General features: G+C 55.3%; 1 protein-coding gene across 6 annotated transcripts in view; it reads left to right on the top strand.

The window, feature by feature from the left end:
• Window positions 1-13,937, top strand: part of TSPAN18 (tetraspanin 18) — a 177,614-nt gene that overhangs the window by 136,022 nt on the left and 27,655 nt on the right. The window contains exon 1 of one of the 6 annotated variants that reach the window (XM_004763188.3): window positions 8,500-8,567. The exons of the other annotated variants lie outside the window; for them this stretch is intronic. The gene's annotated coding sequence lies outside the window, so the exon portion shown is untranslated. Of the gene's footprint in view, window positions 1-8,499; window positions 8,568-13,937 lie in introns of those variants that run through there. 6 annotated transcript variants of the gene reach the window in all.

Genomic DNA, 13,937 nt, shown 5'->3' with positions numbered 1-13,937 from the left:
GAAGCCAGACTTTTTTGTGTAGTGCGAGCTGCTGAGCCTATCCTGGGGTCTTCTGCCCAGGATAATGCTTTCTCAGTTGAATGGTGGGGACCCACGGAGCCTGGGGCATCCTTTGCCGAGCAGGGGGCACCCAGACTCTCAGGATTAGCCCTATATGTCCTAATAGAACATCAGTACTCCTCAAAGATTTGGAAAACAGTACTTTGTTTTGATATTAAAATAACCGTGGATATATTTTGAAATGAAATCCCATATATATGTATATGTGTGTATGTGTGTGTATTTATAGTGATATTTGATACACATATACATCATGAATCTGTGAGGTAAATAGGAGATTCACAGGCAGTTTTGCTCTCTTGCTTTCTTCTCTGGGCTGGGTCCCCGGGTTTCTAGGTGGGTGGGGATAATGAGATTTCTTCGGTAGCTACTGCAGGAACTGGGGACTAAGAGTTTGTAAGGGCTAAGCCATAGCATAATGCTGTGTGACATCAGCCCAGCGCCTACACCATTCTGATCCTCTTCTCTCTGAATTGCACAACAGCAGTGGTAATAAGTCCCCAGGACCGGAGTCAGAGTATGCAATCAGGGCAGTTGCAGAGCTGGGGGGTTTGGGGAGCATCCAATGCTTAGAGAGGCCCCACACTTGGCTTAATGCTCTCCTGTTGCCATCTTGAAATTCTTAGCCTTTGCCTAAGAGGTCCCTCATTTTTACTGGGTCCCACAGATTAGAGCTGGTCCTGCGTCTTTTGGTGGTTTTTTAAACAAGAGTTAAATTGGAAATTTGTGAAAGAGGCCCACACAGAGATTCATTCCTTCCTCCCTTCCTTCGTTCCTGCCTTACCCAAACATCCACTGGGCACCCACTCTGCAGCAGGCACCATACCAGAAGCTGGGACTCAGCAATGAACATGGAGGACAGAGTTACTCCCCTCCCGCGTTAGAAGGAAGGGGAAAGAAGATAAATAACAGGAACCACAAAGGGACAGACAGTGGCTCGGGAGAGGGACCATTTCAGGCTGGTGGGAGAGGGGCTGCAGATGGTCAGGGATGGTCTCCCTGAAGATATGATCAGAGACCTGAAAAAAACAAGGGATTATGCCATGTGGAATAGCTGAGGAAAAGAGGGTCCCAGGCAGAAGGACCAGCAGGTGCAAAGGCCCTGAGGTAGGAATGTGCCTGCCATGTGCAAGAGACCAGTATGGCTGTTGTGGGGTGAGGGAGAAGGAGGATCCGGGCCGGGCTCTCCACTGTTGCTGAGGGATGGCTCGCCTCCTGCTCCATCCCAGCCCCATCAGCTGAGCCTTGCCCAGGGGGAGAAGCTGGGAAGGAGACAGAGTGGTAGAGGGAGAAGCTGCCTACTTTTCTGGGGCTGCACATCCCTGGCTGATCATGCAGTCCTGGGCTTGCTGCTGCCTGGGAAGGTCAGTCCCCTCTGGGCACAGCCGGGCAGCTGGGCATCACCACTAAGGTTGCCCCAAGGATCCCTAAATCCATATTTCAGAGAGAACCCCAACTTTAAAATGGGGTGAGGTCACTGCAAAGTAGCAGAGAGAGGGCTGGAAAGGCCTGGCTTTCCAGTTCATGCATCCAAGGTATCCATACCTCAGAATGTTGCCGAAGGTTCTGCTGAGGTGCAGGTGAAGGCGCGTGGAGCCCAGCATGCGAGGGGGCCCTCCCGGGGCAGGGGTCCCTGCTGCATGCCGGGCCTGCTTCTAAGTGCACGCGCATTGTGTCACCCCAACTGACCCGGGAGGCACGGCCTGTCCCGGGGGGCACACAGTGAGGAGAAGGTTTATTCCCACCCCTGACACCTCTTGTCCCTCGGGTAATGGGATCCGAGTTCTCTTTGGGGTTAGCTCTGACTGGAACATCTGCCTTAGAAAGCCCCGTATGATGCCTCTGCAGGAGACCGGTTTCCCACGGACTTTCTTCTCCAACATTTGCTGTTCAGAATTACACCAAGGATGGAGCATCCCATGGGATAACGGCCTCAAGCGAAGCTCAGAATCATCTTCCCGGTGCTCTAGATAGCTACCGTATATCCTGCTGTTTGGGTCCGCCTAGACGTGACCTAGCTCTGCCCGTGTGGTCAGGGCCTGGTGGCTCTAAAGTCTCCTTAGAGGGGCGCAGACAAGAAGTGACTTGCTCAAGGTCACACTGGAGCCTCCTTGTCACACAGCCTCCTTGTAAAGCCTGCTCCTTGTGCCCCCACCCCCACCCCTGCCCCCACCCCATCCCTCTGTGGCTCCTGCCCCATGAACTTGCTGAGGCTTCCTTTCTTAATTATGGGGCTGCCAGGGGGGAAATGAAACACCTGCCGGGTTCTTCCTCTTCCCAGCAAGGAGGCACCCTAAGACCCCCTGCTCCCAGCGGGGCCCCAGAGGCCCTGAGGTTACCTCCAGCAAGCCAGCTTTGTAGAAGGGCTCAGACATGCGGAGCCTCTAAATTAACTGTGGCCGCCACCTGCTGGGAGTCACAGTTCCAGGGCAAGGGTTAGGGGATTTGTGTCCAGGCCTGGTGAGGTATGCTTTCAGGGGAGTGTGGCAGCTGACATAAACAGGTAGCCTCCCCAGGAAACGGTCAGAGTGCGTGTGTGTGTGTGTGTGTGTGTGTGTGTGTGTGTGAGTGCATACACGCTCGCCCTCACTTTTAGAAGGGGGACAGAGAGCAGACAGAGGCAGAGAGAGGACTCAGATGGACAGGCAGAGGCTGGCCATAAAGTTGGAACTTGAACCCAGATAACAGGACCAAGGACATACCTTCTATCCTGACCTCAGGAACTGCAAAACAGGTGATTTCAGCTCAGCCTGAAGCCCCTTCTGAGGACTTTCACCCCCACAGTGCAGAGGACACACGGGGGGTGGGGGGTGCTGGCACACCTGCTGTGTGTGCCACAGAGCAGCCCCAGTGTGCACAGAGAGCATGGGGCCTTCACTGCCAAGCTCATGCACTTGTGATCCTGTGTCCGTAAGGGGTGGGTCCCACCTTCCTCTGCTCCCCAAGTGCTGCTTTCAGCCAGCCTTCCTAAACCCTGTCCCCTGGATTCCTCTGTAGGCTGTGGACTGGGCTGTGTTTGCATGTTTATAAATGATGGGGTCTGTGTGTCACGTATTCAGACCACCATTTCCGTTCCTAAAAGGGCGATCCTTGAATCCTTTCTACCCAGAAGTGGAGCCCATGATCCCTAGATGTGTGCTCAGCCTTGGCGCTGAGAGCCATGAACTTGGCTCGGGCCTGGCCGAACAGGAGGTGTGGCTTCCAGATGAATGATGGTAGGGCTCTAGCTTCTCGAGAGCTTTCTCATGTCTCAGGCAGAGTGATCTCATCGGCGCTCCCGTGACCACGAGACTACAAGGTCCACAGAGGCTCATGGAGGGCACAGCCACACTGGTAGTGAGTGGGAGAGAGGAGTCCCCCTGTCCCTCTAATGCCTTTGGCCACTGCCTCCCTAGGGCAGCCCACAGAGGATGAGTAACTTGCTCAAGATTATGCTGCTGACTGGTGGCAAAGCAAAGCCTAGGTCCCGAGCCCCCCACTTTTCCCTCTTTTCTAGTGGGTTTCTTAATTCTGGAGAATTCCATGGCTTACCCCACCAGCTCTGAGACATCTTAGACACCCTCTAAACCCAGATGCTAGAACTAACTGCCTGGGTTCTAATGCCAGCCTAATAGCTGTGCCACTCTGGCCAAGTTACTCCAATTCTCTGTGCCTCCGTTTCCCTGTCTGTAAAATGGGCATAATAATTGTGCCTGCTTCAGAGACTGTTGCAAAAATGACATGAGTTAATCGATATGAAGTGTTGAGACGTATGGTTGGCATGTAGTAAGCACTCTGTCAATGCTAGCTGATCATCGCCATCATCAACCCCTTCCTCCCTTCCCTGGGGATGCAAAGGCCATGACTGGCTCAGAGTTGGCCACACCATCGACCAGCCTCTCTGCCCATTCTCATTGCTGTTAGGCCTTCCCAGGCACAAGAGGTGAATCAGAGGGCGCATCCTTGGCTTAGAATAGGTTCTGCCTGGGTCATCTGTCATTTGTTAGAACCACAGAAGACCCGCAGCAGGCAGGCCCACCAGGGCTGGCCAGACATGGTATCTCCATGTGATGGACTCAGCAGTAGCAGGGCCAAGTCCATGGGGTCAGCCTTCCTGGTCCTCTGGCAGTCCTGGTGCAGGGGAGCCCCACTCCAAAGAGTGCTTGACAAAGGATGCATTCCAGGATTCAGACAAGACAGTAGGGCCAGGTGCATCAGAGGGTGACCAGTTCCAACTCCTCCAGCCCCTTCAGCTGGAAAGCTCCCCCAAGGGCTGTTCAGACCCTCAGACACTCAGACCCTCACATGCCACCCCTGACTAGCTGCCAGAGGCACAGCCAGAGCCCTGCTTGCTGTGGTCAACTTAGCCTCTAGGCCAGGGTTTGCTGATTGCTGAGGGCATTGCTCTCCACCCACACGGGCCCCCTTAGGCACTCCCCATAACCTTAGGGGGAGCTTAGGTCCTCCCCATATCCTGGGCCCTCCCCATAACCTGGAGTTGCTTCATCTGTATCCTTGTGTGCCCAGTGAAGCCACTGAGGCTCAGAGAGGTATTATGAATTGACAGCAGCTGCCTAGCCTGGACACAGGGCTGGAACCCAGTTCTCGGAACACCGGGCCCTGTTCTCTCCCATTCTCTGCCCCCTGCCGAGCGGTTGTGGGGGCGGGGGGACACATTCACTTCTAATCTGCTGTTTTAACCCAAGGTCAGTCCCCAAATATTCCTTAGGGCCAGGGCTCTGCAATCAGTGAGCCAAATCCTGCCTTGTTTTTTTTTTTTATAAATAAACTTGGGTTGGCCCCCAGCCATGACCATTCCTTTACATGTGATCTGTGGCCACTTTCTCCAACAAAGCAGAGTTGAATCATTGTGACAGAAGCAATATGTCTGCAAAGCCTCAAATATTTACTGTCTGGCTCTTTAAGGAAAAAGTTGCCACCTCTGCCTCAGATGAGTCCCTGGCAGATCCTCTTCTGTCCCCTTCCCGAGGTCTTCCATCCTGCCCAGCACCAGCTCATGGGAAGAACTCGAGGTGGGGATTTCTATGCTATTGGACAGATGGAGAAACCAGGACCTGATGAAGTTTTATTTTTCATTATTAGGATTTTGTCAGAAGGAAGCAGAAATCCTCTTGGGGCGCCTCGTAAGACCGAATGCTTGCTCACCCCCAAAGCTTCCGGGCAAGGTTGCCAGCATCTTTCCTGGCTTGAGAGTAATGATGTTTGGTGGGGTTGGTGACGGGCTTCTGTGGAGGATGGAGGATGCCTTCATTCCCCGTTGTCTGAGCCCCCACCCCCCCACACCCCCGGTCCCTGTCTCCACCCAAGCCCAGCCTTTTCCCTCCCCCACCCCTGACCTGCATCCTTCTTCAGGACCCTCCTCCGAGGAGCAGCTGGGTTAATTTTTTATGGGGAGGAAAGAAAACAGGGCTCTCTGACTCCAGCCTGTCCCTCTGCTCAGGCCCCGCCCCAGGTTTTTCTTTGATTCATTTCCTCACAGGCTCTTCTCAGCCAGACAGGAGCTTTGACACGGTCTCTCTCGGTTTTTTGGGTGTTTGCCCTCCAAAACTTGAGCTGCACATACCTATAGTCATTCTCCTTATGGGAAGGGGTTGTGGCCTCCCTAATTCAGGCCAGGTGACTAGACTCAATGCAGTTGCCCTGGGAAGACCCAGTGCCTCTAATATTTATTGCCTAGCAAATGTAACTGCGGCAAGGACCGCCCTGGACAGGAGGCTAGGAGGGGGAGGGAGCAGGCTTGATTTCTGCTCCAGGGACAGTTCCTGGGCCGTGGGGGGGGAGGGGATACAGGGGAGTTCAGGGATTCCCACCCCGTTGGGGGAGAAGGAGCGGGGAGCCTCACCCAGTCTGCCCCAGTACAGGAAACCCGCTAACTCGGGATAGGGAAGCTTCAGGATCACCTGGGATAACCCAGCTTTGAGGGGCCTCCCCTCCATGCTGCACCAGGCATCACATAGGCAGGATGGACATGAGCCAGGACCAGAGAAGTCCCCTCACTGAACACACAGGCTGAGATACTAAGAAGCTCAGGGCAGAGAGGAGCAAAGCGAAATTGATAGGACGTTGACAGCAACCCAGGTCATTGAAATAATGGCCGCCAAAGGGAAGGCACCACACCTGGGATCCACACCCACCTTGAACAGGAGCTGTGTCACCTCAGGCAAGCTCCTTAACTCTTGTGAGCCCTGCTCAGGGAGTTACAGGGAGCCCAGTTCTCTGTAAATTAAAATCATCTCCTTAACTCCTCTGAACCCTGCTCCTTGTAAATTAAAATCATCTCCACCCTGCCTGCCTTGCTGGATAGTTGTGAGGAAGAAGGAAGGGCGTAAGTTTGGGAGGGCTTTGGGGGGGGTAAAGCGGGGTATTGAGGGAAAGCATTGTGCTTGTGATTGATGTCAAGCCGGACAGAATTTCCTTAGATGCCAGGAGGGACTTCCCTCCTTGAGGAGACATCAGAATAAAATCACGGGTTTATGCCCCTTATGGAAGATCTTTAAGACTAAGTTCAGCTCGGTTTGCCTGTTTAGCTATCCTTGACGTTGGCAGAGGTGTGGGCCAGATGACTCTGGTTGTCTTTTTTGTGATACTGTAGTTCATTCAATCAGGCAGAAAGGACCCAGTCGACCTGTCTGTGAGTGTGTGTGTGTGTGTGTGTGTGTGCACGTGTGCCTTCTGGTCTGTGTATACGTAGCTCTATCTGTCTGGGTATTTATTTGTACATGTGTCCGAGCACGTGTGTCTGTCTGTGAGCGCAGGTCTGCGTGGCTGGGTAGCGTTGTGGTCCGTGTGGGTTTCTGCACATGTGCCTTGTGTGGAGAGCAAGTCAGTGAAGGCAAGCCTCAAGCTGGCTCATATTGCTAAGTCGTTGGAAGAATTTCCTCTTGCCATCCTATCCAACTTTGGAGGATGCGGTCAAAGCTCCGGGGCAAAAAAAAAAAAACAAAACAAAAAAGGACTTTAAGTTTGATTTTAATTCATTTATTGTTTTTCTTACACACATTTCTGAATGTGGGGTAAGAGAACTGGATGAAAAGAACCAGCTCCAGAGTGGACCGGGAGCGGCGGGCCTGAATCCTGCCTCCCCTGCTTACCTGTGATGCTGCTGTCTTACTTCCCCTGGAGGCCTCAGCTTCCACATCTGTGAAATGGGTCTAACAGTGCCTACCTCCCAGTGTCATCATAAGAGTTAAGTGAATTAGGGCATGCAAAGCCCTTAATGTGCTGCCTGGCCCATAAAATGAACTTCGTATATGCTAGCCGTTGCTGCTACCAGTGGAAGCAGTGTTTCTGGCCCTGAATCCCGATAGATGGAGCAGAAAAAGCACCAGCTTTGGAGCCCACTGCCTTGAGTTCATGTATGCCACTTGGCAGCTGTGTGGCTTTGGGCCAGTCACTGCATGTCTCTGATCCCACTTTTCTCAGCTGTGACTTGGGACCAATACTAAGCCTGCCCCATAGAATGATAGTGAAGTTCAAAGGAGAGCAGGCAAGAATGTCACATGGTGGCCACTGGACAGTAGGCCCTATTTTTTAAAAAGTCAGTTTCTCTTGTCCACCTACAAGAGAACCCCCCTGCACCTGCCCTCATTAACCCTACTTCCCCTGCTGGTGGAATTCTGGGTCTCACCCACTGCCTGGTTCCCAGTCCTAGTCTGCTTTATCCTGTGGGACATTAGCGGCAGCCACAGAGCCTGGAGCCCTCAGCACCCTCCCCCTCCTGGGAGGTGGGGGTCCTATCTGGCAGGAGATGCCAGGGCTCCCCTGATCCTTCCCCCTCTCCCCCCTCCCCCCACACCCCTCCTCCCCTCTTCAGACCTGTGCCCTTTTCCGCCCTGTTCCCAGGCCCCCTTCATACCCCAGAAGCTATTAAATATTTAAATCCGGTCTGTGTAGCCTAGCCAGGTTGCCCCAGCAACAGCCCTGCATATTTTGGGATGGATTACCAAAGTCTTTCAAGGGGTCTCTTGGAGCTCCAGGCCCTGAAGGGGGATGAAATGTGGGAATGGAGGGAGGGTTAGGGGCTCCTGCTCCCCACTGAGGCTTAGAGATGCAGTTGGCTGTGGCAAATGGGTTAGAGAGGGGAGGCAACACAGGGTTTCCGGACTTGAACCCAGGACTCCCTCATGCCCACCGGCTCCTTCTCTTCACCACTGGCTCTGCCCCGAGCAGTCTAAGAGCCCATCAGCCAGTCAGTGCTTCAGCTCCTAGCAGTGAGCCTTCGGGGGTCTGAAGCCAGCTGGGCCACTGTGGGATGCTCACTCAGCTTCTCTGAGCTCACTCACCTTCTCCGCACTCCCCAATGAATTGGGAGTAGTTGGCCCATTGATGGTGATGTTGGGAACAGGGCTCAGCACCATCCCTGGCACGTAGGAAGCAGGAGCAGTTATTAGATCGGTAATACCCCAGCCAATACCCTGTGTGTCCCCTGCAGGGACTCAGAGGAGGCGGGAGACACAGCTCTGGCCACCCAAGGGCTTCTGTCTTGTGGGAGAGGCTCGGCAACAGTGGTATGTTCAGACAGCACGTCTGGTGTCCCCCTTCCCTGCCCCTTCCTGTCGTGGAGCCACAGCCACATTCAACCTTTCCTGTGGGCTTTCCCCGGGCAGAGTTTCGAGGCCACTCCCAGCGTGTGGCAAGGCTGTTCCCAACGTGTGGCAGGGACCATCCAAGCTGGGGGGTCCGGACGATGTCTTCCGCCCCTGACTGTGCCGTGTGCCCTTAGACAGGTCCCCTCCCCAACCCCGCATCCTTGCCCCGCATGCCTGTGTCCTTGGCCACTGGATGGGGTTGACCTCCTTTCTGGAGTAGCGTCCCTCCAGACAGCACGGGATACACTAGAAAACTGAGAGGAGAGGCTGTTCCCCCAACACTTCTTCCTGTGGGTGCCCCTCAGGAAGCAAGCCTGGCTAGGATGCTGGGCCTGTAGGCTCCTCCTGGTCTCTGTGTAGACTCTGCTCCTTGAAAGCGACCGGAGGGCTGGTGGGGTAGGGGTGGGGGGCGGGGCGCCTGGGAGGCCCAGAGCACCCGCGCCTGACCAGAGGACACTGACCACTCTCCTAGATCTCCATCGCAGATCTCTGGGGGAAGCAGGAAAGATGTGGCCTCCCCGCCCCCCCCCCCGCCCCCACCAAGCTGCAGGCTCTCTCCAAAGGCAGAATTTAATTCCAGATCATTAAAATCTCTTGGCTGCTCCCTCCTTGGAAGGCTGGCTTTCTTCCTCATTTCTTGGAACCTACACCATCTCTCAGAACCCAGGTGTCCCTGTCACAGTCCCGCAACGATGTGCCCTGGGGCCTGGGAGCCTTGCTGTTTGCTTGGAATGCCCTCTCATTTCCTCCTCCTGCCTCCCTTTCCCCAGATCCCAGGGCAGGCTGTCAGGGAACCTTTCCCCGGGGCTCAGGGAGGCCCAAGGACAGCGCAGGACTTTGGGAGGAGGGCTGGCTTTGGTACTTGTCCTGCCCTTGTTCCTCCCAGCCCTTGGGCTCTGGTGTCCTAAGGCCAAATCCTGTGGCTGGCACACTGAATGACCACTCTTCTCTGCTCACGCCCAGGTTCAAAATGGTTGCCTTGTTTTTAGCCCCTTGACTGTGGCAAGTGAAAGTCTCTGCAGGAGGGTGCACAACTTTGTCCCCAGAGGCCTTTGCAAACAGGCCGTTGGAGCACCAAGGCAGGAAGATGGACCCATTGTCCTGTGTCTGGCATGACCCCTTCTGTGGCTTCGGTCCAGCCCAGATCCATGGAGGGAATGGAAAGTGTGCACTGTGGCAAAGGTTACTATGGGCCTCAGCAGGCCCAAAGTCCCTAGGGCCACACCTCCGGAAGACAGCCAGGGCAGAAGGACAAGGGATCCTGCTTTGTCTGTCCTAACCCTTTCTCCAACCTACTGTGTGACTTTGGACCATTGAGATTACTTCTCTGAGCCTCAGTTTCTTTGCTGGTGGAGCTGAAATGCCCATCTCCTGGGTGATGGGGGGATTCACTCACGTGGCATGCGCTGTGTCCTTTCAGGAGCCAAATGAATTCAGGTGTCAGTCTTGGGAGGCTGCCTGGGGTCGGGGAAGAGCGGTGGACTTAAAATCAGGAGCTCCTGCTTCCAGCTGTGCTGTGTGACTTTGGGCAAGACCCTGGACCTCTCTGGGCCTCAGCATCCACTGAGAAAAGAGGCAGTTGGAGGTCACCCTCACTGAGGCACTTCCTTCTTTGAAGAGTCTCTGATGGAAACAGCCCCATGGGGGTTCTGGGATAGGGGAAAGGGTTGAGCAGGGATCAAGCACCCAGGCCTAACTCAATTCACACCCTAGACATGGGGCCTTCCCAGACCCTGTGGATCAGAGGCTCTGTCCCCTCGACATCCAGGATTCTGTGAGTCTGGGGAACAGGGGAGGCTGGCTGTCTTCTGGGACCCCACTGCATCCCTGGAAGGCTGTGCCTGGTTAACCTTCATGGCGCCGCCCCCAGGAGCCTAATTAGATTTGAGCCCCCGCTCAGCTGTGTCCATGTCCCCGTGTCTGTGCCATCACTAGGCACGCCAGGATTTCGGGCCAATTGCTTGTTTATGAGACTGTCTGTCTTGGGAGGAGGCCCAGCGGGCCTAGCTAGCGAGCAAATAACTCCCCCCCCACCCCCCTTATCCTTGAACCTGATGGCAAGAATCATTTTTCTCCTGACAAGCCTCTGCCCCGTGCGTGTCCTGATGAAGGAAACAAACATGGGTCTCAGAGTCTGGCAAATCTCGGATCGGTTCTGGCTCCGGGAACTTTCTAGCCCCGAGGTGCCTTGGTCTCTCAGGCTGTGAAGGGGCATAACGGTGGCATCATCTATTTTGCAGCGCCTTTTGTGGGATCGAGTAGGATTGCTCTAGGTAAACATCCGTGACCCAGTGCCTTATCAGGGCCCGGTGCTCCCTGGACCCTGGCCTCCCCAGCTCCGAACGCCCTCTCCAGCCCCACCGTTGCTTCTTAGGGGGGCCCAAAACGCTTGGTTGGGATGGCTGTTAACATTCCTCTCTGAGCGTGGGGTTGTGACCAGGCACTAGATTTGAGTCAGCCCTTGCGGAAGGAAAGCCACTGGTGTCTGTGCCTGGGACCACGCCCAGGGCTGGCACTAGCGGGGTCCTGCCATGCAGGAAGGAAGGAACTGGGTGTGCAGCCACCAAAGTGCTTTCAGCTCCATCATCCCCCCTCCCCCCACCCCCCCACCCCACCCCCGCCAACCCGGGGCTGCAGCAACTCTGAAAACCCCCATCTTGCAAGTGAGGAGACGATTGCTGAGGAGGCAGACTGGCCCAGGTCTCGCAGCTTGGCGGGGCAGAGCCCTACTGGGGGGGAAGCTAGGTTGCTGCAGGTGTGATGGCTCCAGGGGGACACTGAGGCTCTGCCCTAGCCCACAGCGCCTCACCTGGCCAGGGCTCTTGCAAGAGTCTTCTGGGCTCTCTAACCCACCCCATACCGGCATTTTGCTTCCTCCCATGAGGCTTCTCCATTGCTCATGTCCACTTGCCTCCTTCTTTCTCTCTTTCCAGAAATTATGCCCGGGGGGGCCGAGGGCAGTGAGAGTAAAAGGAGTGATTTATGAACTGAGCTGTTCTCCTTAATCAGAGGATCCCTCCCAGGCCTGCACTGTGCAGATGGGATGGAGCCGCCATCCCAGGCGGTAGGAGGGGCAAGGTTAATAAAGCTGTCTGGCCCAGGCAGGGGCCTGCACAGGAGAACCCCGCGGCACTGCTGCGTGACCTCACCCGTCTCTGCCCCTCTCTGGGCCTCAGGGCTCCCATCTGTCAAGAGGTGGCGGGATTGGGTCATCCCCCTGGGGCCTCCAGCTGGCACAGGGAACAATGCTGGCTGGCTCCCTGGGAGTCTGCCTGGTTGCCTGATTCAGGACAGAGCAGCCCCAGATTGGAAATTCTGAAGCCCAAGGCGTAGCTCTTCCTCTTTCGGGTGCCCTCTCCAGGGGCTGGTGTCTTGTCGGGAGCTCTGGTCTGGAGTCCAGCGGCTTATGCCTGAATCGTGGCCATGTCTGGCTGGCCATGGGAACAAACTCAGGCCAGTTCGTACCATTCTCTCAATCTGCCTCGTATGGAACACGGGATAGTAGCGGCGCCGACCTCATAGGCATGGAGCATGCAGGGGAACAGAGGAGAAGTACTTAGCAGACGCTGCTACGTGGTTAGCACACCGCACTGTGAGTTACCGTTAGAGCCAATTACCGCAAATTGTAGCGGAGTTTGGAGCCACTTGGGGGAAAGATGTTTATAGCCATCCCAACCAGACCGTTTGCCACAGTTCTCACCTATGCCCACCTCCACTGATGACTCCACTTACTTCTGATTTATGATGGTGCTAGTAATACCAGCTCCCCATGGGAAGAGTGCTCGGAGGTTTCCAAGGGTTTTTGTATCATATCAGTCAATTTCACAAGCTTCATATCACGAATTTTTTTTTTTAAGATGTATTTATTTATTTGAGAGAGAAAGCATGAGCAGGGGGGAGGGGCAAAGGGAGAGGGAGAGAGAGAGAGAGAGACTCCACTCTGAGCGCAGAGCCAGACTCAGGGCTCGATCCCAGGACTCTTGAGATCATGACCTGAGCTGAAACCAAGAGTCAGATGCTTAACGGACTGCCCCCTGGTTGCCCCCATATCATGAATGCTTACAACCCCCTTTGAAATCAAGAATCACAGATTTCAGAGAAGAGCCTGGCATCTCAGGGAGGGCCAGTGACTTTCTGAAGGTCTCCAGGGAGCCAGCTGAGGCAGGTGCCGTCCCAGCTGTGGTGGCACAGATGTGGCAGGCATCCCTCAGCCACCCTTTGCCAGCATCCCCTCGTGCAGCTCTTTGCTGGGTCAGGAAACAAGTCAGGCACCGGGCTTTGGGCTGGGGGAGCAAGAGGGGCAAAGACAGATGGGAGGCTCTTCAGGGCAGTCGGAACCGCAAAGAGGGGTGAGCCCATTTCAGACCAGGAGCCACCATACAATGGGGCAGGGAAAACCCATGACAAGGAGGCAGGGCTTCCTCTTGGGAAACAGCCGTGCCTGTGGGATCCTTGTTTTCAGGTGTCATGAGCGCCCAGCGAGCTCACATGTGACCTGTAGCCCAAAGTTCTGGGGCAGATCCAGAGGCAGGCAGGTGACAAGTCTGCCATGTGGGTGTGTTTGAGCCAAATCAAGGTACCGGCTCCCAGGGCATCCACAAGCTGTCAGGAGGGAGGGAGGTCCCTGCTGGCCTCTGCCTGGCCTCACCTCCATGCTTCCTGGAGACTTGCTCCCCTGGGCCGCCCCTTCCCTGAGAACCACTCTTCCGCCCTGCTGCCCCTAGTGGAATGGAGTTACACCCGTGGACAGTTAGTCTCCCTAGTTAGTTCCCAGCCCTATTGTCTTCCCTTTGTTTGTCTCCTCTAATTTCTTCCACCGCCCGACACAGAGGGCGAGCTTACTGGAGTCTCCAGTCCCAAACACCACCAACCGTGGGGGCTCACACATGTCCCCGTTCCTAACATGGCACCCAGCACACAGTAGGTGCTCAAATGTGTCTCCTGAGCTGGTACAGGTGTGGATGGAGAGGAGTCTTTCGTCCACCAGCCCTCCGCTGATGTGAACCGGGAAGGGATCTCAACGGGCCCCCGAGACCCCCAAGTCTCCCCCAACCCCCGCCATGAGAATGCCCCTTGCCGCCCAAGTTCCACAGCCTCACTTTTCCAGGCCATGGGATACTCCTAGGTGTGGCTGGACACGAGCCTCCATCTGGCCCATTTGGACAACTGAGAGCAACCCTTATTTCCACTGCTGCGGTCTGGCTCCGGCCAGAAGGCTAAGTCCTCTGTGAGCCCGAAGCAACGCTTTCCGGCATCTGCTTTTCTCCCCCAGGAGCCAGGATTTCTGGG

This window comes from Mustela putorius, unplaced genomic scaffold (assembly GCF_011764305.1).
Source record: "Mustela putorius furo isolate JIRA1106 unplaced genomic scaffold, ASM1176430v1.1 tig00003859_pilon_pilon_pilon, whole genome shotgun sequence".
Lineage (NCBI taxonomy): Eukaryota > Metazoa > Chordata > Mammalia > Carnivora > Mustelidae > Mustela > Mustela putorius.
This window is presented reverse-complemented; position numbering and strand designations above follow the sequence as displayed.